Here is a 25,232-nt window from a genome sequence, read left to right as displayed (position 1 = left end):
ATGAAGGACTGATAGGAATAAAGAATGGGAAAGTGGATAGGCCTTTTGGATGGTACTCCCTCCTTATGCATTTATTTTTATTCAAGGGTGGTAACTATTTTGCAAGTGGAATGGATATTGTGAAAGAGAAAGATGGAGAGAAGATGCCAGTGCAGTTATGGAGTACAGTGCTATCATGGGACAGAGAAGATGCAAGATTCTTAAAGTTTGATAAATTTTTTGCATCTAAGATTAGGACTCTTATCTGTTCAGAGAATCCAAGAGTCCCTAAGGTTCTTTTGGAATTCATTAGGCCAAAAGAGTTTGCTGAGAATATTAAAATTGTCCACAATTGGGGTGATATTTACTTACACCTGTCTCCACAGTTTTTAGAGTATATGGTTTCAAAGGTACTCCATTTTTGTTCCCCTATTAGGTCCCTCTTAAAGTGGGAATTGCAGAGATCCTTAGACAAATTAGTAGTGTGCAAGAGGTAGAGTTAACAGGTAGAGGTAAAGGGACCATTTTCCCTACAGTTACCATAGCACATCAATTTGTGATAATTAAAGGAGGTTGGAAGTGTTTTGAAGATTTCCTTCAACCATACCATTTATCAACTGTAGTATCCCAGTGTGCTAACCCTGAAGATTTCTTCAACGACATGTTCAGAAAGAGGGCAATATGCAGAGGTAGTCCCCACCAATTCTAGTTTCCTGAAGACCTCATTAGGAATGAGTTTGATTTAGATGAGCAAGAGTTGAGGAAGGAAAAGTGGGTGGCCTACAAAAAGGCTTTATACTTTGTGCATCAATTTGACACTAGTTTTGACCCTTTGTCTAGCTTTCACCCCTTTGAAGCGAAGATAAAGTTCTTAATTCTTTGTGTTGAGGATGTGATGCAAACATTGAAAGAAAAGAGGGAGGTTGTAATTAAGAACAACCCTTAGAAAGCAAGACTGATTCTAAATAGGTCTGCATCTACCAGAGCAATCCCTCCTAGTGATTACATGTTGCATAAGAAGTCCAACTATAGTGTGTTGATGCCAACAACAAGGGAGCCTTCTACCTCAAAAGGGAAGAGGAAGATACAGGATGTCATTGACATTCAAGATAGCCCAAAGAAACAAAGAGTGGGAAAGGAGGTACAATCTGATGAACCTTTGTATTCCCCATCTCAATCCCCTATTCATATAGGAGATGAACAAGCAGGAGTTGAGCAACTGTTACAGTTAGGCAGTCTTGGAGAGATAGCCTACACATATGATGAATTGGAGGAGGGAATGCCAGAAGAGCCCCTTACTGCTGAAATGAACATCACTACTAATGAGTTCAAAGGCCAACAGTGGGATCCTAAGATCAAACGAGCCAGTGATGATTTCTTGGCTGACAATAACTTTGTCACATCAGAAGCCTTCATGCAGTTTGTGTGGAAGAAGAACATTGATAAATTTAATGCTAGGTGTGAAAAGAGGAAAAGTGAGTAGCCCCACAGGGATCCAGTTGTGGTGGAAGAAGAGATAAAGTAAGAAATGGCTGATGAGTTTAAGACCATCACTCCTGATTAGGGAAGAGACATGGTATCACAAGCTGGGGTACTCATTCTCCCTAAATGGGACATAGCAGATGCCTTGGTTTTAGAGGCAGTAAGAAAAGAGACCAAACCTATGGAGGGAGTCACTTTCAGCAAAGATAATGTTGCACTGGTCATGTGGTCTCTTAAGAGAGATGAAAATAAGAAGACTAAGGACACCCGAGGGTCAAGTTACCTTGGAGGAATGATAGTGAAAAGAGTGTAGAGCACTGGGGTAGTGGAAGCTGCTAGCACTGTGCTAGAAACTGCAAAGTTTAGTGTTGCAGTAGTAGAAAGAGAGGCTAAGGAAAAGGTAGATCTCCAAGTTAAGTTGGAGATGATTCTAAAAGCTTACAACAATGCTAAGGAAGAGGTAAGAGGTAAAGATAACATTATTGCCAAGCTACAAAGCCAGTTGGCAAGACAGTACCATCAAGGTGAGTCCTCAACATTGATGATCTCCTCTTCTCCTGCAAGCCCTCCACCTACCAGCCCCATTATTGAGTTCCCACCATCTCCAGCACCTTCTAGTTCTTAGTTGATTGAGATCACTCCCCATGAATTGGAGAATTTAAAACAAGCTCAGGCCCTATATGCAAAGAAATATGAAGAGAGAGTAAAAGCTACAATTTTAAGTTTTGTTGATACTATAGGGTCCTCACTAATGTACAATAACATGAGTAAGATCTTGGAAATGTGGAATGAGTTAAATGGGGACAAGGTTGTATTAATGCCTATTTTTGATAAATGGAGACCCAGAGAGCAGGATATAGAACTGATTTGTGTATCCTATGATGAGGCAAGGGTTGGCCCCATTATTAAATCCACCAATGATATAACAAAGGATTTAGTAAATTTGGTAGAAGGAGTGGATAATGCAAATAGAAAGATCAACTTGTACAAGAAAGAGTACACTGATCAAGTTTTTGAGTTACTCCCAAGAGGTTTTGTTATCCCAACCCAATTAAAGGACAAACAAATATGGCTTAAGGAATTGGAAGCCAAATTGTCACTTAGAATAAAAGGAATTGTTAAATCAGAGGATGCCTCCATATTTGTCAAAACAATTGAGGAGATTGAGAAAATCAAATCTCATTATGGTTTCCTGAATTCAGAGGTCAATAAAATGAGGAATTCTTGGAAAAGATTAGCCAAGATAAAAGCAAAAGTAATTAACTTCTCATGGCCCACTGATGAGGTGTATCAGGAATGGACAAGCAAATATGCAGTGCTTGATGTGGAGCAGTTAGAAAATGTTGCAATAGAACAACAAGAGGAAGAAGTCGCGGATGTTGAAAGAGACTTGTAACCGCATTTGTAAAAGGTTTTGTAACTTCTTCTTGAGAAGTAATGATTGTAACAAAACTCTCCTAGGAAAGTCCAAAGCTTTGTATGCATCCATATTATTATAAATGGATACTAGGACTAGTAGAAAAAAGGATCGCAAGGAATTGTAAGAAAACGCTGCAGAAATTTATTTGAGCTTTTTTCAAGTTTTTGATGGAGAATATTCAAATGTTTTTGTAATACTTTCAGAAGAAACATTAATACACAGACCATTGGTTTTGAGTTAAACTTTGTGTTGTCTTCAAGTATGTTTGCAAATGTTTAATGTTTCATTCTGAATAATCTAGGGTTATTTCTTTTGAATATGGGTTGTAAGGCAACTTTCAGTAGATATGCTTCTTAACTTTTCTCTTCAGGAGGGAAATTAAATGCGTAGGAATAATTTCTACTAGTAAATTCTTTGTGGGATACTTTGAATTTTGATGAACACAGTTTAGTTTGGTATGAATAAATTCTTATGTGTGTCAAGCATATATAGGGATCTGCAGAAGCCAAACTAATGGGATATGTGGAGATATTTGATTGTGGGAGTATTGTTTGAACTTAGATGACTCTGTGACCTTGGATAAGGCACTGGTATAGATCAAGGTTGTCTATTACATATCTTGTAGGTCAATACTAAACATGAGTACAAGTTTTATTCCTTTGTTTCAGTTAGTTTTAAGGTGATAAGGTCCACTGGTTTTCAGACTGGTTTGCTGTGGATTTATGTTTTAAAAGTGTGAATTCAGTTCACAAAGGTATACCCGCCTGAACTTTGGATAAGTTTGAAGTGTAGAAGGTTAATCAAACCTTGTCATATGTTGTCCTAAAAGTTTCCTTCTCTTTAATCTCTTTTCTGCATACAGAGTTATCATATCATTATAAGGATTTTAAAGTGAATCTGATTTTGAGAACAACACATTCTTTTCCATCAGCGCTATTCATATTCATCATAAAGCCTTTGTACATACGCAGGCGTCCCGGGTGATTTCTCGTCATGGTTTGGATCATTGACTATATCATAATAAAGGTTTGTTTCTAGGCTGGGGGCAAAAAGTTTTGATCATTTTAAGCTTAATCAAGCAGGTAGAACAATAGTCAAACAACGCTTGTCAAGCGAAAAATTGAGATACATCCAACATTGAACATAAGATCACATTGTCAACCATTAACTATCACATATCAATCTAAACATGACAAAACAAATATCAATGGATGATATATCTTGACTCATGATTTTAACACTTTGGCAATAATGGTTCAACTATTTTATTTTGATTTTTGCTATCATGATTTCTGAGTAACTCCATGATGTCTTTGACTAGAGGAACAAGGAAGGAACATAATATTTTTCTTGTCTACTATTTATAAATTAATCATTAATATGTGCAAAGTTGTCTAAGGAAATGATCAGTATCATGGAAGACATTTTAGACTTGCATATAGAAATGATTAATACTGCCTGTTTTACGCAAGCAACACTCTAGTCATCTTGGTTCAATTACCTCGATGCTTGTGCTAACTTGCACTATCAAAAGCCAGGAAAGTAGTGCTTAGGTCATCATGGTTCAATTATACCATTGATGTTTGCACTCACTTCCCACATTTTAGAGGCTCAATGATGAAACAAAGTAATGACTCCATGACCAGTCCGATCATCGCATTGCATTTCATGTTTTGCATTTGCATTTTAAGATAGACTTGCATTTCATTTATGCATGGGATCACAATACTCATATTTTCCAAGGCCAAAGCTAACATGGTGTTATCTCTCTTATTACGTGATTGAGTACATTGGACAATACCAAAAATAATCAATTCATTCATCTTGCATGATAAGTTAGTTCATCTCATGTAACCATTGAATACCAATGCATCATTCATATAAAGCATCAAATCATTCATTCATTTAGTAAGATCATTGCATGACATTCATCAAATCTCAAATCATATAAAATAACACCATTGCATTGCATTGCATCCATCTCATTTTAACATGCATGAGAAAATCATAAAAAAATATCATAAACATAGAAAGCATTGCAATCGCACAAACATCACATAGAAATTATAAGCATCACCATACATATTTGCATTTGCATACATCATGTAAATACTGCATCATCATATATCCATCATCTAGAATTCATAAGCATATAGAAATTAAAGCATACATCAAGCATACATCATGAAAGTAACTGCACATCATAATCATATACCAAATAGAATGCATCCATCATCTCATAGGTCATGTAGAACGAATAGGATCGACTGCATATCATATCATCAAAACAAGATCAATGTCCAAAGTACAATGATATCACAAAATATATGAGATACATCACAAATATATATCGCAGGAATCATCAATATCTCATCACAAAAAGGTGTGTACATAAATAGATCAATGTCCCATATTAGCATGACCACTCGGACGCGGAGCAGAACTCTATCCTGATGCGGCAGGTAGAGTAGCACCAATTAGTACCCCTGTACCTGAGTCTTCACCCGAGGGAGCTCTCTGAAGTGGCCCTATCACTCCTTCACTCTTAGTCTGGCTCTATCCCGATCTCCTGCTCAACTGTGAAAATCTTGGAGCCCTTCACTCAGGAGGAACAGTAGTAAAGTATAATTTCTTGTAATAATCAGCCTCTCAGATCCCCTGGCACATCATCTTCAAGGCACTCTTCCATGAAGTAGACCCTCCTAACAACTGTACCTGTGTCTCAGCCTATCGACACCTATCCATAGCTGTATCTCTCTCGACTAGGAGAGAAGCCATTTGAGTCTCTAGCTGGGCCATCTGAGAATCCCTCTCTGCTAGTCGACTCTCTAGCTATTGAACCTGAGCCTGTAAGTATGTAATCTGAGCCTGCTGCTGATGCAACGACATCCTAATGAGGATCCGTAGAGGTGCCTCTTCCTGTGGCTTCTCAGCCCGTGATACTGTTGTAGGTACCTGCTCAATTGGGGGTCCCTCCTGCTTTGGGACCTGATGCCCCTGATCCCCAAGACCTGATCTCCTGCGTCTGACCACCTGAGCCATCTAATCTATATATACATCTCTGGCAAATATAGAACTACTAGCTCCTGGTGTGCCTGTCACTGCCACTGCCACTGCTCGACCATCTCCCCCATCATAATCCCCCTCATCATCATCTCCTCCATCACCCTGATCTCCTACATCTCCTCCATATCCATCTCCATCTCCGCTATCATCTCTGTCTCTACCATCCCTCTGTCATCTAGGAGCTCTACATCGTGGCCTCTCATCATCCTCATCTAAAACTGGCTCTAGCTCATTCGAACATATCAGCCTCAAAAACCTATGTATAGTATAGTGCATAGCATGCTCATGTGTCATCCCGCTATCCATCATGCCTGGAAGATGATCCCAATCAACTGGCTCCAATGATCAATACTTTGCACAGGCCTGGTCATATGAAATAGAAGGCCCCCAAGTAGCCACATCCAATCTCCGACAAGCATAATGAGCTGTACCCTGTGGTATCCCCTATATCCTGCCCTACTGTCTCAACACCCTCATACAAGGGAATCGCTCGATGACATAAGGTGTCAAGCCAATCAGATATTGCGTCATGAATACATATGGCATCTCCGCTGCATCCTTGGGCCAAATCTCGCAGTCCCTGTATGGCCTCCATATCACAGTATCTAGGTCATCCAAGGTCCGTCTCCAATACTCTAATTTGCCCAACTTTTGCTGGACAATAATACCTGGATAACCCTCAGCATAAGGTTTGCCTATAGTTCTATCTCTATCTGCCAATGGTCATATGATAGGTAAATGCTCCCAGGCCCATATCTGAAGCACGGTCACCCCAGCTGATAACGCAACTGATCCCTAGTACACAACTTAGTGCAAGTCATGATACAAGTGTGCTAACATACATGATCCCCATGAAAATTGGGTTCCCTCTGTCACCATCTGCTCAAGCAGACGACCCCATCCAACAGATAATCCCTTTGACCTATGATCGGGACAAAGGAAGCCTCCAATAAATCCAGCAAGCACAGTCGGTAACGTGGCATACCCTAGCTCTAACATCTCCTGCCACACAATTTCATACCCACCGATCTCATCATCCTCAAACACGTGACAAAGTGCCTCTATCCCATCCCGCTTGCTGAGATCATAATATACTAAATCACCCATCACAAGGATCCACAAAATTCGATAGACATCCTCGGGTGTCACCATCATCTCTCTAGTCTGCAAGTGAAACATGCTATGTTCACTATGCCAGTGCTCTACTAAAGTTGTCAGTAATCCCTGATTTATCAGGGGCCGGGGCATGTCAAGAAGGGAAGACAAACCACATCTGCTAATGTGATCTCACTCTGCTTGGCTAAGGCGGGGTATCAGCATCCATGTCTTTGGGAAACGCTCCCGAGACTGAAGAACGGTAAAGTGCTCCTGCAATCAAATCATCTCATCAGATCAGTTTCTTGATTTATCTATCTATCAGTCTATTTTGCTCAATTATGATTTTTATCAAATCTCATTGGGCCTCTATCAATGACGCTCATCTATCATGAGGTCATTATCAATCTTATCTCATCTCGCATGTGCATCGAGATAATAAGAACTGATCATCAAATTTATCAATCAGAAGCATCTAATTTTATCAATTAGATAGCTAATCAAACCTTACCTTATCAAAAAAATAAAAAATCAAATCAAATCATCAGGACCCCATCGCCAAATCATTTTCCAAAAATCAAGTAAAAAAAAAATCGAAAAAACTCGTCAAAAATTTCCAAAAATCAAGTAAAAAAAAACAAAAAAATCGTCAAAAATCATCAAAAATTGTCAAAAAGCCAAAATGCAAAAATCAAAAAAAACAAATGCAAAAATCAAAAAAACACCCAAAACATCAAAATCGAAAAATCCAAAAAAAAAAAAATCCTTTTCCCCCCGCTCACGGTGGCGTCCAAGGCGTCGCTTGCGGTGGTGCCCGAGGCACCTCCTGCGGTGCCTGCAGTGGTGCCGATGGCGGCCACCGCTGGGGCTCCGCCTCCGCCTCTCCACCTCTGCTCCGCCTTTCCCTCTCCTGCCAAAATTTCAAAATCAAAAAAAATAATTATTTTTTTTAATGTATTTTTTTTAACAAAAAACAAAAAAAAATGCATGTATAAATAAATTTTTTGAGATGCGAATGGAATTTTTTTTTTTTTAAATCCGAAAAACCCATTTCGGAAATCAAAAAACCCATCTCAAAAATGTAATTTTCTCCCCAACCCATTTGGCAAAAAGGCTAAAAAACGATTTTCTATGCAAGTAACTAAAATTTTCAAAAATTAACAAAGCTGAGTTTTCTCGAAGTACGTATTGGTGGACCATATGTCGGAGGACGCTCGTATTGCCGAACTCGCTCGAACCTATGCTGGTGGTACGGGATCGCCATTTCCTTCCTCCAGAGCAATTTTTCTCCAACAACTGCAGTGTACAAATGAGGAGTGGAAAAATGAATTCACCTTTTTAAACTCATAATGGGGCATTTAAGTGGGATTTTTATTCCACTTATTATTAATCATCTAATCAACTAATCAACCTGGCAGGATAGTATTTTCAAATTTCTTATCGGGAAATGAATCGGATTGACTCTAAAAATCAAAAAATCATAGAATCTACAAATCTAAAAAGATTTCAAAAATTTCAAAAAAATCAAAAAATCGTGAAAAAATTCAAAAATATTTGAAAATTATCCGATTCATCTCCCAAGGGGGCATCCTCACATCAATTTTTATCAATCAGAGTCTTGGGCATCATATCGAGATTTATCATCTCCAAGATCAAAACCACATCATATCAAGGTCTATCATCTCCAAAATCGAAACCGCATCATATCGAGATTTATCATCTCCAAGATCGAAACCGCATTATATCGAATCAACATCATCAATCAAGTTTTCTTTGAACCAACGCGTCGTCACACATCGCTTCAAAGAGGGGCAAATTGTATACACCTAAAAATGGTTTGAAGATAGTTAATTAAATACGCAGTTATTTGATTAATTCCCCTTCCCAATTAATTGAATTCACAAGCAATTTAATTAATTTCTCTATTCATCTACTAGAAAATAAATCTAAATGATTTATTTATATAGTTCATATCACATCCCCCTTTGATTAATTAATTCTAAATTAATTAATGTCTCCCCATATTAATCAATTCTTCTAATCCCTAATTAAGATTAACAAACTCAAGTTTGTTGAGATTAATTACCATTTTCCAATTATTTGAATTTCTAAATTCAAATGAGCACATGGCTCCTAACTTAACCCATTCAATCTAATCTTGGGTCTAACTAACCCTATCCTATCTTGCACATCCTAACTTCTTTATCCTAACCTCCCATGGTGTGGATATTCTCTTCTTGAGACACATGGCACTTTTGCCACATGTCTCCTCCCTTGGACACTTGCCCTCTCATGAGCAAGGCTCCTTGACACTTGTCACCACAGAGATGACAAGTGTTCCTTCCTCCAAACTCTTCTCCAACTTCCTTAATCTTGGCCCTTGATATATTCAGATCAAATTTGGACCGTCGATTCCTGCCACCTCAGCTTTGGCCTTGGAATTCTTATAAATATCCCTCATTTTGGAGCAATATGGATCCCATCTCATATCAATTTAGGCATTGTTACTATAGGTAATTTGCATTTCAATTATCTAGTAATTAGATTTTGGATTAATCATAGCATGTTAATCTAGTTTCTTGAATCATGCATTTCATATCATCTCCATAGTCAATCATGATCAAATAGCTACTCAACTCTTGAGTTGTCACTTTGGAGGTCATTGCTCCGCTGAGAGCCCATCAATCCAACACCTTCAAGGTCCTCAAGAATAGAGGAAAATGGGACATTTCAAGGAAGGCTTATGGTTTGCATCTTTGATTTAGTTTTGAAATTAAGCTTTTCAATTACATTATATTGTCTCATTATATGTGTATGCCTCTTATACTAACAAAAATTTTAGCATCACAATTATTATATATACTCTAATTGTAATTTACTTTATGATCACTCGTTTTGGACTAATGATCCCATGAATTTTTTGCAGGCAATGATATTTTCTATAAACATCTTAGTGACATTGCATTGCAGATATTTGGGCCCACCATAAGTAAAAGGTGGTACATCATATGTGAACTAACCCTAATCCACTTTTGATTTCATATCATTGCTAGAATAGTTTTCCTTTGATCCATTTCTTGAAGTGTAATAAATGTAGCTTCAGTTCATTTCTGAATCTAACAGGTTTGTTTTTGCTTTAAAAGGTGGAATGACCAACAAAAAAGGTTAAAAGATGAATTGAAAAACCAAATGGTTGAGTGGTTTGGAAATGACACCTTTGACAAAACCAAGCTCCTTGAAAAATCTGGCACATATCTAAAGTATGTGAGGGACCAATACAGGACCCATTTGGAGAGGAACCTAAAGTACGAGCATCCCCCCATGATTCCAGAGAGGGAGTGGAAGGGCCTGATTTTGGATACCAAGGAGAGAATTGAAAGGAAAAAAGGAAATACACCACTAGATGCCAGAAGAAGGTACGAGATACTATTAAGAATGTAATTATGTACTAATTAATTACTCTTTATATTTATATAATCTAACATATTTTAAACTTTTTATAGACTGAGTGACACGTCAAAGGCAACCAAGGCAAGGCAAGAAAAGAAAGGGCAACACAAACTCAGCTCTGGTGGTTACATGAAACTTGCTGCACGAATTGTAAGTATCTCATGTAAACGAAATATTGAATCAAAATATTAATAAATTGCAAACATTTTTTTTTTATCAAACAATGCAAGAAAAATTCACAGTACCAAGCAAAAATGCAGGGCTCTGAATTCAATAGAGTGCCCACAGAAGATGACAAGAGAATTGCCTACCAGCAAGGCTATTCAGTCGTGGCAGATCGGCTACGAGAATTGAGTGGGCATACACAACATTCGAGTGCATCCATCACACAAGTAAATATGCTAAATGGAAGTTGTTTCAAATTGAATACTTTACCAATAATCTAATTGATGTTGAGTTCCAACATAAAGTGACTAGATTTGTTTTAAATAAGCAAGCAATGATAACAATGTGCATGTCATTGGAATGCAGCCTACTAATTGTGAAACACCACCTACACATGAAGGTCCGGATGTGCATCCCAGTAGTGGAGGTATTCATTTACTATTCAAATGTATTTATTTAGCTATTAATACAATTAAACATCTTAATTTGTAAATAGAGTAGTAATTAATGTAACCTTTTTTGTTAATATTTTAGAGCATGTAGTCAGTGGTGAGCAAGTGGAGCATGATCTAGGTACACAACCTCAAGAACATGATGTTCCCCACTCAGGTAAAGAGGACCACTGTTATTGCTTTAAACAAATATAATTGCAATTGGTGTTCAGCATTAATGTAACCTTTAGTATTTCAACTTTAGATGATCTAGAGGGTGTTCAACATGTTGAGGTTGAGGCTACACAAAATGATGTGGCCCCATCAGGTAAAGAGCACAACAATTATGTTCTCTAAATTAATGAAATACTTGTAACAATAATAATAATAAAAAATTGGATTTAACCAATTTCTTTGTTATTGCAGAGGACCCCCCTTCGCTTCAATGTCCTCATCCTCAAAGAAAAAACAAAGAAAGAAATGATTGTAATCTAACTTATTTGATAATGACTAATTTTTATGTGTTAGTGAATGTATTTATGTGCTAATTAATGGTTATGGATGGTATGTGTTAATTAATATTGATGAATGTTGCGTGTTAATTAATGTTAATCAATGTTATGTGTTAATGAACGTTATGTGATATTAATGAATGAATGCTATATTTTATTAATGGTAGAAAAAATGAATGAATGAATGTTATAAGATATTAATGGGGAATTTAGAGTGATGTTAGGGGGGGGGAGGAGCCAAATGAGCTTCCATCTTCATGTGGTTGGCCCTGTTAAGTAGAGAATATTAAACTATTCTCGAAACCAAGCGAAGCTCAACAAGGTAACACACTTTTCAATATTTCATTATGTTGCATAGTTAATCTTATTGAATAATGTATATTGAATCTTAATTGCAGGGTCCAACAGAGCGAACACGAACAACAACACCACAAGTTGTTGGGTATAATAAACTCCCATATTGTCTTATCTGTACATGAACAATATGAGTTACTTGTAGTGTTGATATCCAAGGTAGGACTGCAAAAGTTATGAATATGCCTCATCCTTGTAAGTTTTTTTATTACTTCTAAGTAATGAATATGCCTCATCCTTGTAAGTTTTTTTATTACTTGTAAGTCATGAATATTGCTCTTTAGTTGATTAAAATTAAATGAAAATCTTTAATGAATACACAAAACTATATACATATGCAGGTGCACCATGGTTGAGATGGTCCAACTCCCTAGTCTCACTCTACGACTAAGCTCATGCCATATCTAAATCAAAGACATCTCAAATACATCATCGGTGGAAAGCTGTAAAATGCCATTTTCATACATAAGCAAGACATACACAACCGGGCACAATCACCAAGAGAACGGTAAAAAGTGTGTTTGAGATTGTATCATGGATGCTTTTAAGGATTGTATCATGGATGCAAAAAATCTCTTCATTAATCCTTGACTCATGATTGCTATAATACTTCTTTAGACTTCTCATTTCATTTGTTGCACTTCTTCACTATTTTGGACTGAGTTTCAACTATGTATTTGCCTTGACTTATGACTGTACCTAGCTTTGTCCTATCTTTGTAAGCTTCCTCTTTGAATTGTGGTTGTAGCTTTGATAATACCTTTTTAATGTTGAACTATTTGTAAGGAGGACAACTCCTAATGCATGTTGCAAATTGTGTTCTAGTGACTGAGACTAACCTTTTTGTACTTGATGTTTTTGACTAGTTATCATAACCTCTGACTTTGATGCTTGTTCCTTAATAGAACTAGATGTTTCTTGTATGCATACTTGGTCAAGGACTGCATTATGATGCTATAGGGCTACAAACTAAGATTATTTATTGTATTGAGTTGCACATTTGACATGAGTTTTCCTATGACTGCTATGCCTCTTGAGGTTATAAGGTGTTGTTCTTGTCAAGTTTTGACAATGTTGCAACAATAACGTGTTATTTGTTGTTAAGGTTTGAAAAGACCTTTTAGAAACTTATACCCTGCTCTTTTTCACTCAATAGACTTGATTACTGTCATTTTATTTGGTACTAGGTATGACTGCCTACTGGCTTTACTGTAGACTGCAATATCTCTAGACTATATTTTCTAAGTGTTGTTGTTCTATACTTGACCATCTATCAGGAAAACATAGCTTGAAATGTCCAAAACAATTAATGAATGACTGCACTATCACCAATCTATCTTGAAGATTTGACTACTCTTTAGATTATGATTATGACTGTCATGATATTTCATGAGACTTGATTGCAACTTTATAGTGATCACTGTCTTTGTACAATAAGCTTGCTACTTTCTCAACTTTTGATATATTGGAGGCTCCTAGGATGGTTTCTATCTTATAGACTGGTTATAATCAGATTATAACCAGTCTCCATGGTTGCAAGACCTGAAGAAGGATTCTTATCATCAATTAGATGCATACTTTTGGGAATATAGAAAGGCAAAAAAATATATTAGAACCGTATTTTTTGTTGAATCATAATATGATGTGCTAATTTAGCTAAATAAGGGAACCAATGTTGTATTAGGTTTAATTCCATGATGACAGTTGAAGCTTGTTAGAGATAGGGGATTTGTAGTAGTTGGCTTGTTAGGTTATGTCACAATCCCATGAAGGTCCTTGTAAACCATTAATGTCAGTAGACATGAGACTATTATGTAATGAATTGGATCAGCTAAACCTAGAAGTTTTGTAACCAATGAATCAACTGACTCAAGTGTATGTTAATTATCTTATGATGGTCATTTATGACCGTTATTCTTAGTAGACATTAAGCAGTTCGCTAGATAGTTGGTTAGTAAACCAGTGAGTTAGTTGGCTCAAGTGTATGCTATTTATCATATGATGGTCGTTAATAACCATTATTGTTAGTACACATTAAGCAGATGGCTTGTTTAGATGGTTGGTAGCTAGTGAGTTTGTTGAGCTCAAGAATTGGATGTACAAGTCGAGCAAGGGAGGTGAACACTAACAATGCATTGGTGCTTGCAATGTTAAAACCTTGGCCAAGATGGTGATGCTTTTTCTAAGTGATGAAACTGGCCATTTGAATTCCTTTCTCATATTGATTAGCTTAATAATATTTGTTCAATGTTTTTTATCATTAAAATATTACCTTCCTTTTAGATAAATTAGTTAGATTCTTATTATGTTGAAGAACATTTAGTTAGTTTTCTCCTTCAACTGAAGAAGTTATGTTTTGTTTTGAAATGCTCAATTTTTTTAATCTTAATATAGATCACAATTTATTTTCTTTAAGTATAAAATTAATGGAATATTACATATGGTATTAGAGCAACCAAGTTCAACATTGAACCTCGGGCTTTCCACCTATAAACAAAACTATATACATATGCAGGTGCACCATGGTTGAGATAATATGCAGGCGCACTATATACAAAACTATATTTGCAAGTAAATCTTTTATTCAAATCCACAATATGAAACACAGAGTTTTACTGGAAGAATACAAGTAACCTTATCTCCTTTAGATAATATCACAAGCAACTGCCTACAGAAAGATGCAGTAATCCACAACATATACACAAAGGAAAGACGACTGATTATATTATGTATGTTTGCAAAATGGTACAATAGTAAGCCTGAGGCTATATTATACATCTTCTCTAATGATCCTTATTGTTACAAAAGTTCCCTCATTTATATGAGGGTATACATTGTCACCAAGCATCGTGGCTTTTCAGCACATAACTATTAATTAGCACTTTTGTTAACAAACTGGAAGATAAACAAGTTCAGCATTCCTATGTGTTGAATGTACTTATCATCTTTAAACATTACAACGTCATTGTTTAGTGTCCTCATGTCGCTTTCTATCTGGAAATGATTGGATAGAATATGGTTAACACAAAGTGACAATTCTTTGTCTCGATCCAACTCTGCTACTGATCGATTCTTCTCATCACCGAACTCTTGTTTCCACTGTTCCAACGATACTAACTCACCATTACTGTAAAAAGAGGGCACCCTAGGGGTATTCCCATCGTCGAGCCTCTGAATCTCTTTCCTTAATTGATTTGCCAATTCATCATGGGACTTCAAGTAAGCCTCGGCTTAAATTTTCTCACCTGGATTCATCAGACTATTGTCATTCATCATGCCTTCCAACCAAGACCTGAGTCTTTCATGCTCTTTCAAATATTTGACTGTTCCAGTGTATGTCTTCCAATAGATTTTTGTAACCTACACCATAGTTTTGAATCTATGCTCAACGACCTCAAGAACTAACTTATCCATCTTTTCCTGTTCCTTTTTTACTTGCCGAGATGTCTTTTCGGCCCTGTTCCTCCAATACATAGCGTCTATCAAGGCATCCATGGCATCTCTGTCAACACCATATGGCATCCCTGTTTGACTGGTACATGTATCAATCTGAAGCAATCTTGCTTGCAGCCTCTGTTTTTCTTCATCGGTTTTCTCATATAGGCTTTTGTATGTAGAATTTTCTTAGACCAGAAACTCTATCTGATCTTGGTTCAGTTTAGCGACATCCAAATTTAGTTTGGCAATTGTTCTAGGGTCAGTCTTTCCAACCTATTGCACCATCAAATGTCCAAAAGCTTCTTCTGTATCAACCAATATAGGTCTTTTATCTTTGGGATAGATAGCCCACTATAGAAGAGCCTTCTGATCTGGATCATATCCTAATCCTCTAAAGAGTTTATCAATCCCTTTTGGCATCATTTTCTTACTTGAGTCCTATTTCTTAAGGAATCCATCAAACAACAAGGCAGAGTTCATGTCCCATCCAGAGTATAATAGCACACCAGCTTCCTTAAGCAACTGTCTTCCCTTCTCAGGTGTCATTTCTCTCATCACAAGATCCATCTCCTCTTGTAACTTTTGAAGTTGTTGCTCTTCTTCACTATTTCTCATGTTATTCCTAATTTGAGATTCTTTATGTTGATAGAGGAATGCGGTGAACTCCTTGGAAGCAATGAAGTCACTATCAACAATGAAATCCTCATGCTCCAAGAATATGATGTCAGCCACTTCTCGGACATTCAATTGTCCTGTTGCCAAGTCTATCGGTGTATCCTCTGCATAATCAGGGGGGTAATCCTCTCGAGGAGTGAATGGATCGATGCCAGATGTGGAAGCAGAAGACATATGAGCCAAAGGCTCTGTATTCCTAATAGTATCAATGTAATCCCTAAAAACATGAGGTAGGACTCCCTCAAGTATCTCTAATTCATGCTCCATAAGTTTTTTGGCCAACTCCAAGGGGTCTTCAATCTTTTGTAGCACATTCTCATCCATTTTCCTTCTAAAAAGCTTCCATTTATAAGCTTGCATTGCTTTCTCAAACTTTATTTGCTTCACTCTGGCCTCTTCTCTGCCAATGTTCTTAATGAGGTCATCCGATAGGTAAGATTTATGCTCTCCAGCCTTTAGCTTTTGTGATGACCGGGCTCTCCTTATGTATCCTTTAGGATCAAAATTGGGCCTCGGATCCCACATACCCATGCCATAATAATCCAATTTTGTCTACAGCAGGCCATAACTCTTTGAACTTTTCACAATAAAATCTGAAAATACTAACAACCCAAGTACAATTGATTGTTTCCCATGGCTTGTCAACTGTTCTGTACTCACTATTGATAGTTGCCTCACAATTTCCAGACAAGCCACTCTGTTAGGGACTGTAAGTGGTAGTAAGTATGGTCTCCCTTCGAACCCATATACCCTGACTTGTGTGCAGTCTGAAAAACAATACCAATTTCCCCAATTGTGTTCAATTGAGGGATCTTCAGCAAAAACTTTTGGTCGTAGGAATCTTTGAACCTCTGGTGCAAGGGCATGATCACACGGGCATCCCAACAGTCTATATAATGGCTTGACAAAGAACTCCTCAAAATGCCAATATTGATTATTCACATACCTCTGGTCCCATGAAGAAACCCATAGTTGCACTGGTTTTCTCATCCCAGCATTGTCATATGTCCTGACACATAACTCTTCTGGCCATAACCCTTCATCTTGGCCCACATACAATAGCATATGCATAAGTAAGGAATAATGCTTTAAATGAACATTGATGACATCCCCCTTTAACTTTTCTAACCCATGATTCAAAACCTCAACCAAATAAGCAGAAAAATCAAAGAAGCGGGGGTCCTTAGACTGCAAATCGGCACAAATGACCATGGCTGCAATATCCATCAAAGGATGGGCTTTTATCCCTAGCACTTGGGCAACACAGTAATAGGTATACTTGAAATATGGATGGAAAGAGTTGACATCATAGGGAGCTTTGTCATCCTGACCTAGCGGCACTAAGGACCCTGCATTCCTAAGACTACGTATAGGGAGTCTCCACATTTTGTAAATGTGCTCTAGGTTAAAATATTCACTTGTTAACTTCTTGAGGTCAATCAATTCTTCAAATCCCCAATCCAACTCAAACACGGTGTCAATAACCTCCTTTCTGATTGCAACAATTGGCTCACCCATGTAGTTATATATGGTCCTAGTTTTAGGGTCATAATTGTTTGCCAATGCCTTCATGAGCTCCACATTCATGAATACATTAGCCACAACTAACCTTCCTAAGTTCAATCACCATAAATTGTTGATAGGTTGAGGGGAAACTCTTCTATTGTACCCATATATGAATAATTCATACCCTCTCAATTCTGTCCATATGTCTCCAAGATCCTCAAACCGGTCCTCCAGGCCTTCCTCATTAGCTCTAATCTGCTTGGACCTCAAACTAGATGATGGCCACTGGTCAATCAGGTCCTAGGCCAAAGAATTCCCTTCCCTTTTCTATCTTTTAGGTTTTTCTTCTGCAGCGATAGGTTCTTTTCCCTTTATGGTCTTATTAGTTTTAGATGATGATTCCATTTGAATTTTAAAAAAGAGGTCTGTGTGCAAACAACTTACTTGGAATTACTGAGCTTTATCTGTGAATTTGCCCAATTCCTGCTTTCAATTCATCGCTTGTGAATTCCTTAATGTTGTGTCCTTTGATGTTGATCCACTACTTATGGCGTATTTAATTAGTTAGTAATGGCGGTTTGGACAACGGTCACTCGGGCACACGTTCGAATTTAATGGCGATGTGACCTTCCGTGGGATTTGTTTCTGATTTTTGCGGCAATCAATAATCATTTTGATGAGGATATGTCTTTCGATCATTTGTTTCTTTAGTCCATTGATCTCTTTGTTTCTATTGACAATACTTTTGTTTTGAACATTACTTTGATCAAGTATTTTTTCCCTTCATCTAAATACTGTATTCGGTTAGTATGGTTGTCTCCTCATCGAAACATATCTGATATCCATGGGGTCTTATGTCGAAGAAACCTTGGGCTTCGGTGTCCTCCTTTATTTTTCCATCGAAATACTTCTTTCATCGATATCACTACTCCTTTATTTTTCCATTGAAATACTTCTTTCATTGATATCACTATGCCCCGTCGATGAATGAGTCTATTATTTCACCGAAGCTTTTCTTTATTTTCCCTTATCGTTCTTCACCGATAAAGTTACATCGACAAAACCATGCATATCGCGAACATGCCTTTTAACCTCCTCGAAACCTATATCCTCAATGATATCTTTTATCTATGTATCTTCCTTTTGTCTGATCGATATTATTCTTTTGATGAAAACGCTCCTTTCGGTGAGTCCTTTTTATGTTGCACCGATAGTATTTTTTCCTCGAGAACTTTTCCCATCGATGAAGACCCTCTCTGCTTTCTTCGATATCTTTTGTCGATGAATTTTAACCTCCTCAAAACCTATATCCTTATTGATATCTTTTATCGATGTAGCTTCCTTTTGTCTGATCGATATTATTCTTTTGATGAAAACGCTCCTTTTGGTGGGTCCTTTTTATGTTGCACCGATAGTATTATTTCCTCGAGAACTTTTCCCATCGATGAAGACCCTCTCTTCTTTCTTCGATATCTTTTGTCAATGAAGTTTAACCTCCTCGAAACCTATATCCTCATTGATATCTTTTATCGATGTAGCTTCCTTTTGTCTGATCGATATTATTCTTTTGATGAAAACGCTCCTTTCAGTGGGTCCTTTTTATGTTGCATCGATAGTATTATTTCCTCAAGAACTTTTCCCGTCGATGAAGACCCTCTCTGCTTTCTTCGATATCTTTTGTTGATGAATTTATTATCTTCAGTGAGTCCTTTCTGGAATTCATCAGTGTTTCCTTCCTTCGATGGCTCTTTTATATCAATGATAATAATTATCTTCGGTGATAATAATAATTTTTTTTTGATAAAAATTATCATCATCGTAATTACGATGAATACCAAGCTTTCGACCGACGACTTCTTTAACCGTCGGCAGAGTCCATTGGTTGTCAAATTTCCAATATGTATGGCATCATTGACCAATCCGATGTTGAGTTTTCAACGGTGGATTTTGTCGACACTCTGACGAAAATTCATCGCAAATCTAACAAACTACCATCGAAAATCAGCTCCGAATGTACTAGTGAAATCAACAAAACTACAAGCCAAAACGCACATATACACCCTTAGGGGAACCTATTAGAATGATCTTATGTCAATTGGTATACTCCAATCTTGTGACTTTACCAAAAACATCCAATTATGAGCCTCAAGTCAAGCCTCCATGGTGGCGAGATCACGAACATTGTGAATTTCACCAAGGAAAAGGGCATAAAACAAGCGATTGCCATCGACTAAAAGATATTGTTCAAGATCTTATTGATAGAGGAGAAATTGAAATTGAGGGACATAACCCAAAAAAATCCAATGATGATCACTTAATTTTCAAGAATCCACTTCCATCACATGATCAAAGGGGTCCTTCCACCTTACGGAGAAACACAAATACCGCAACCAATTATACACAAGCTGCATACAATTATACTATGAATCACTTTTATGATGTGAATGAACAAGTTGCAACTCTTACCATAAAAAATCCAAATCTTACATGCAACATTGTTACGCGTCGTAGCAAGATTACTATTCGATCAACACCACAAGGAACGATACCCCTCCCCAAACAATATAATCTTGTAGAGCAATTAGATAAGATGCCAACCCTCATCTCCATATTAGAGCTTTTGCCCTTATCCCCCTCACATAAAACAATCTTGGATCAAGCTCTCTAAGAAGCATTTGTCCCCACCAACCTCAATACATATCAATTTCAAGCCATAGTTGGTAGTCTAAAGTCATCACCATGTCTCACATTTATCGAAAGTGACAACACATCCTTCCAACAACCCTATAATGCATCCCTTCATATTGAAGGATTCGTAGACCAACATAGAATCAAGTGAGTCTTAATTGACAATGGAGTCAGCTTAAACATATGCACCTTGCAGTTAGTTACAACATTGGGTTATGCAGTAGAATCGGTGGATGCCAGCAAAAAGATAACCATTAAAGCATATGATGATGCAGAACATTCTTCCAGAGGAGCTGTTATATTACCTATCAGGGTTGGGCCAATGGTGAAGCATATAGTTTTCCAAGTTCTAGACCTTCCTTTTCCATACAATCTACTGTTAGGAAGACCTTGGAAACATTCCATGCAAGCCGTTCCATATACCTATCACTAATGTATCAAGTTTCCACATAATGGGGTAGAAATTACAATCCTCGGTGATGCTAATCCATTTGCATATTGTAATAATATTCACCATTAGCCAGAGATTACCGTACCTAATAACAGAGAAGCTATCCCTTCCTCATCATATATTAATCCAGCCTCTCTTTCTAGCTTAACAACCCCTACACCAAAGTAGGAGAATTTGAAAATCAAAATGGTTGAGGAAAAAATCGGGGAATATAATCTTAGCCAACTCTTTTGTGTTGGGTAGTTACTCACATCCCTTAGAACTCATGGAAAACCCCAAGGTTTACTTCAAATATCACTGCCCAAAACAACTTGCACTTTGGCACAATTCACCCTTGATAAAAGTCAAGAGGAGGAAACCATGGATGAAGACCTGGCATAATGGACCTATACAGACCCTATCAACAAAGAAAGACCGAAGGCTAAGCTCCCCACTAACGAATATGGAAATGGCTTCACTATAATGGAAAGAATGGACTATGATGGCCATACTGCTTTGGGACCTTGCAAGAAAGGATGACAAGAGCCCTTACAACCTAAGTTGAAACCAAGAGATAAAACTGGAGTAGGTTTTCAAAAAGAATCTCTTCCTAAGCTTAGATTCAAAGGAAAACCTAGCAAACCCATATATCAGCCAATTACTCCAAGGATGCAATCCTTGAATATATTCACAGCACCAACAACCCCATCAATGGCATCAACAACACCAACGGCACCAATAACCCCATCAGCAGCATCAATAGAACTAATAACCCCATCAGCAGCATCAGCAGCACCAGCAATCCCACCTCCAAAAGTGCATAAGCCAGTAACTAATGCACTATTCAATTCAAAAGACATCCCAGCTTGGTATAGTAATCGGATGCTAGAGAGTGATTTAGAGATGGACTCACATGAGTGGGAATGGGATTCAGTGCACTTAAATACTTCAGACGAGGAAGAAAAATCACCCCCTCCACCGCGTATGGATATACCAGTTTATGGAGAAGCATGGATTAAAACTTTTTGGGTTCTTGAGCTAGAAGCAACTTCCACAGACCCTACGTCAAATCCTATACTTGAATCTGACAAGGAGAGTACCCTCGATGAACTTAACACCTTCGTATTAACCCTCACTGATGCCTCCCACAAACTCAACTTAATTGACGAAGTAATGCCTATCATTCATCCCGAACTCATTGAATGGAACCAACCAAATCCCCTGTGCCTTGACCATTTCCAAAACGATGAGGCACTCATATACTTTCTAGAATTATTGGATAACATACCAAGAGGGGATCATAAATTTGGGTTTGCCATCGAACCTAAAAGTGCAACGTACTTGGGGCAGATGCCAAACCTTTCAGGTGCAAAAATATTACAATAAAACATGGATCTTCTAGTGAAAACCACACCCTGGCACTGTTTGATCCCAAAAAAGTAAAAACAAAGAGCGTATCCAAAGGTGAAAACCTCTCTGAGGCACCTGAGGATGAAAGGTTTGACATCCTCCCCTTTAGTACAAATCAGGAGAGATCAACCATCCTAATAGAGGAAACAAAAGAATTCAATGTGGGGACCCCTGAGACTCCTCACCAAATGCATTTGGCATCTCTATTAACTCCTGAAGAACAACCAAAATTTGTGGAATTCTTCCAGAAGTGCCAAATCAACTTCGCATGGTCTTATGTAGACATGCCTAGATTAGATCCAGATTTGGTCATGCATCACCTAACTATAGCAGAAGGAGATAAACCTGTCAAACAAAAGCTCAAAAAGATGCACCCACAGACTATCATTCTTATCAAGGATGAACTTAAAAATCTCTTAGATGCTGGTTTCATCAAACCAATTTATTATGCAAAGTGGATCTCCAATATTGTACCTGTTGGTAAACCTAATGGGGACATCCGTATCTGTATGGACTTCAGAGATTTGAACAAAGCATGTCCTAAAGATTACTTCCTCTTACCAAACATCGAAATGATTGTCGATCTAACAACATGTCATGCAATGCTTTCTCTTATGGATGGATTTTTAGGGTACAACCAGATTAAAATTGCTCCAGAGGATCAACACAAAAATGCTTTCACATGTCCATGGGGAACATACTATTGGAATGTGATGCCATTTGGTCTAAAGAATGAAGGGGAAACATATCAACGAGCCATGACTACCATCTACACAATAATGGAAGATTGTGTGGATGATTTCCTAGCTAAATCATTAACAAGAGAGGGTCATCTTGCAGTACTGGATAAAATCTTCAACATATTAGAACAATACCATGTCCATCTCAACCCAAAGAAATGTGTCTTTGGAGTAACTTCTGGGAAGCTCCTAGGATACATTGTCTCAACTAAAGGCATTGAGGTAGATCTTGCGAAATTCAAGGCAATCATGGACATGCCACCTCTAAAGAATATCAGTCAGTTGAGGACATTACAAGGGCGGCTACATTCTATTTGGTGGTTCATTGCACAATTGGCTGATAAATGTCATCCCTCCACCCATCTGTTACACAAGAATATCCGCTTTCAATGGGATGCAAAATGCCAGCAAGCATTCCAAATGCTTAAAGACTACCTAATGAATACACTATTGTTGAATTCACCAGATCCAAGCAGACCTCTATTATTATACATTTCAGCTACAACCACAATGTTAGGAGTACTGTTGGCACAACATAATACGGAAGGAAAAGAATGTGTTGTCTACTACATCTCTCGAACACTCGTAGGCTATGAACTCAATTATACACCTATTGAGCGAGCTTGGCTAGCAGTTATCTTGGCACTCACCAAATTGAGGCACTACATGTTAATGCACAAGGTACAACTTATTGCCAAAATAGATCTACTCAAGTACCTACTCAGCGAGGCAACATTGAAAGGCCGTTTGGACAAATGGGTTATGATATTGAGTGAAATTTATATTGAGTATGTGGACCACAAAGCTATCAAGGGACAGGTTATTGCAGATCAGTTGGCTGATGCACCACTCAAAGGTGACCATCCTCTTATCTCCAACTTTCCAGATGAGGAAATTTTCATGCTCATAGCTACACAACCCTGGAAGCTCTATTTTGATGGCTCATACACCAAACATGGCTCGAGGGCAAGTATTCTTTTTATCACACCTCAAGGTGACAACATCCTGAAGTCCTAAAGGCTCACTTTCCCATGCACAAATAATATAGAAGAATATGAGGCCTTAATCACAGGACTTGGATTGGCCATACAATGGAATCCAAAAGAGCTACAAGTATATGGAGATTCCCAGTTAGTCATCCGACAAGTCACCGATGAATACCAAATAAAGGATGATAAACTCATGACGTACAAAAGGATGGTGGATAGTTTCAAAGAAATTTACAACTATCACATTTGAGCAAGTACCAAGAGATCAAAATTGAGCTGCCGATGCAATGGCTACCATTGCATCTCTCCTGGTTCTTCCACAAAATTTGGCACGCTATGATTTCTCGGTAGAACAGCTTTGGATCCTCGATTATGATATCGCTAAATCTGAAATGATATGTCGCTTTACTGGTTCTAACTCCCCATGGTATGGGGAGTTCTTCACTTAAATACGTGACCACACACTTTTCCCTAACCAATCAAACAACCAATGAAAAACCTTTATCCGCCAAACCGCTAGATACACCATCATTGTTGAAACCCTATACAGACAAAGTCTTGATGGTACTCTCCTTTGATGTTTGGAACAAGATGAGCTAACAAAAGCCTTGGAAGAGGTACATGAAGAAATTTGTGGGGCTCACTCAAGCAGTCATTCACTAAAAAAGAAAATCATGTGAGTTGGATACTATTGGCCCTCCATGGAAAAAGATTCCTACTATTTTGTCAAAAAGTACAAGATGTGCCAAATTCACGAAGATCTGATACATGCCCCAGCACAGGAATTACAACCTATCACAACACCATGGCCCTTTTGTCAATGGGGACTTGAACTTGTGGGTGAAATCCATCCATCTTCATCCAACAGTCATAAAATTATCATTACCGCCACTGAATACTTCACCAAGTAGATCGAAGTCGTTCCACTCACCCAAGTCACGGGCAAGTAGATCGCTGCATTCATCCTCAATTACATCATCTGTCGGTATGGTGTACCCTTTTCCATCATCATAGATGATGAACTCCCTTTCAAAAATTAGGATGTCCGTGAACTTTGTGAGAAGTTTCATATCCAATATCATTTTTCCACTCTATATTACCCACAAGGCAATGGTCAAGCCGAAGCATCAAACAAGAATATATTGATGATCCTCAAAAAGACAGTCAATGATGCTGACTGTGATTGGCACATTCATTTAAATCCAACACTATGGGCCTATTTAACTAGCATTCGAACCCCTACAGGTACAACTCCCTACTCTCTGGTTTATGGAGCAGAAGCCATCTTGCCTATTGAGGTTGAATTACCATCTCTACGAGTCTCCTTGCACAATATAATAGATGATGAAGCATATTGAGTCTCATGTCTTTAGGACTTGGAACTGCTTGATGAAAAGTGACA

Source organism: Cryptomeria japonica, chromosome 2 (genome assembly GCF_030272615.1).
Source record: "Cryptomeria japonica chromosome 2, Sugi_1.0, whole genome shotgun sequence".
Lineage (NCBI taxonomy): Eukaryota > Viridiplantae > Streptophyta > Pinopsida > Cupressales > Cupressaceae > Cryptomeria > Cryptomeria japonica.
This window is presented reverse-complemented; position numbering follows the sequence as displayed.